Source organism: Rhinopithecus bieti, unplaced genomic scaffold (assembly GCF_001698545.2).
Source record: "Rhinopithecus bieti isolate Rb0 unplaced genomic scaffold, ASM169854v2 scaffold_9997, whole genome shotgun sequence".
In the NCBI taxonomy this organism is placed as follows: Eukaryota; Metazoa; Chordata; class Mammalia; order Primates; family Cercopithecidae; genus Rhinopithecus; species Rhinopithecus bieti.
Genome location: NW_016806398.1, coordinates 885,551 through 887,259, shown reverse-complemented (window position 1 = coordinate 887,259; position 1,709 = coordinate 885,551). Strand labels below are relative to the sequence as shown.

The 1,709-nt window shown below is 41.8% G+C and overlaps 1 protein-coding gene across 10 annotated transcripts in view; it reads right to left on the bottom strand.

Moving 5' to 3' along the window:
• Positions 1-1,709, bottom strand: part of TNC (tenascin C) — a 101,258-nt gene that overhangs the window by 8,011 nt on the left and 91,538 nt on the right. The window lies entirely within an intron of this gene.

The window sequence follows — 1,709 nt, the reverse complement described above, 5'->3', positions numbered from 1 at the left end:
GGGGTGCATATCATACAGGCCTGGGCTGGAAGCTCAGTCTTATGCTTGCTGGAGTAATACTAGGCCAAATATGTGACGTTTCTAAGTCTCAGGTAAAATCGGGTTGACATTTTTGCCCCACTTCCAACCTTCCAGTGATGATCCAAGGAGATAAGGTGGTGAAAGTACTTTTTAAACTCTAAAGTGCCTTACAGGCCAGGCGCAGTGGCTCACACCTGTAATTCCTGCACTTTGGGCAGCTGAGGTGGGTGGATTACCTGAGGTCAGGAGTTCGAGACCAGCCTGTCCAACATGGTGAAACCCCGTCTCTACCGAAAATACAAAAATTAGGAGGGCATGGTGGAGGGTGCCTGTAATCTCAGCTACTTGGGAGGCTGAGGCAGGCAAATTGCTTGAACCCGGGAGGCGGAGGTTGCAGTGAGCTGAGATCACACCACTGCACTCCAGCCTCGGTGACAGAGTGAGACTCTGTCTAAAAAAACAAACAAACAAATAAAAAAAAAATTACAGTGCCTTACAAATGAAGGGCAATGAATAATATGGATAAATGTTTATTATAGTATGATAAACATTTTCTGACCTAGGCAGTGGTGCATAGAACAATGTTCTCTGCAGTTAGGTGGTTGGAAAGTGTGGGTTGCATGGATGAATGGATGGGAGATAGGATTATAGTGTTGACTTGGGAGATGCCAAATTTCAGCTCAACTGTTCATTGGTTAGACTCCTATGGGCAAACCACTCAGCCTTTTTGAGGCTGTGATATCATCCATGGGAGGTGGTGAGAAGAGCAAAAATCACCTGGTGACCATCAAGTAGGCTTCAGAGACAAAAACTCCTTAACTGAGGAATTTAGAGGTAATTAGGCTTCCCTGTATCTCAAGGAAGCATCTGGTTCCAGGTTTATTTCCTTAAAATGTTTAGGTAACTAGAATTTCTATACATCTCTGGAATACATGCATATTGAAACTCATTTTGCAACCCTTGCTGACATTAAGTCACCAAAATGTCCACAAATGTAATCATTTATCATGTTCTACATGGCTAATAAGGTCCAAATTACACTTAAGCTCCTGCCTTAAGGTCCACAAATACCCCTAAGGAAAAATCCAAGTCCTTTTGCAGCATTCTTTCTTTCTAATAAACTTTCCTTTTTCAAGCCTATACTGTTTGTTGGTAAATTCATCTTTCCAACCTGCTAGTCAACCACTTCTGACACCTGACACCTTGCCCACCAGGTGGCAATTGAGTACTTTGTAGGGGTGCTATGGGGGTTAAAGGTGATGGCTCTAAGAAATCCATCTTAGCACCTGGAGCACAACCTGGGGCGTAGGAGGGAAGCGGTCAATGATATCAGTGAGGAGGGTTCTATGACTGGTCCAGAGAATGACTTAAGGCTAACACGTAAGTTTTGGCTCTTCCTTAATCAGATTTTTATTTTTATGTGAAAGGAAAATAAAATCTTGGGACCCCAATTTAACTCTGACAAAAGGAAAAAAATAAACTGAAAGCCGAGTCATGCAAGAAACTGCCTCTCCTTTTGTCCCTAAGCAGATGCTACAGATAAAAGGCCGGATATCTCCCCAGGTCTTCACTTTATCTTATGTAAAGTGCTGATTTACTGAGTGTGAGATGAATACATAATTGACCATTCTCTTTTTTGTCATTCTGCTTTTTAAAATCATTCTGCTTTTTTTTTTTTTTTTTTTTTT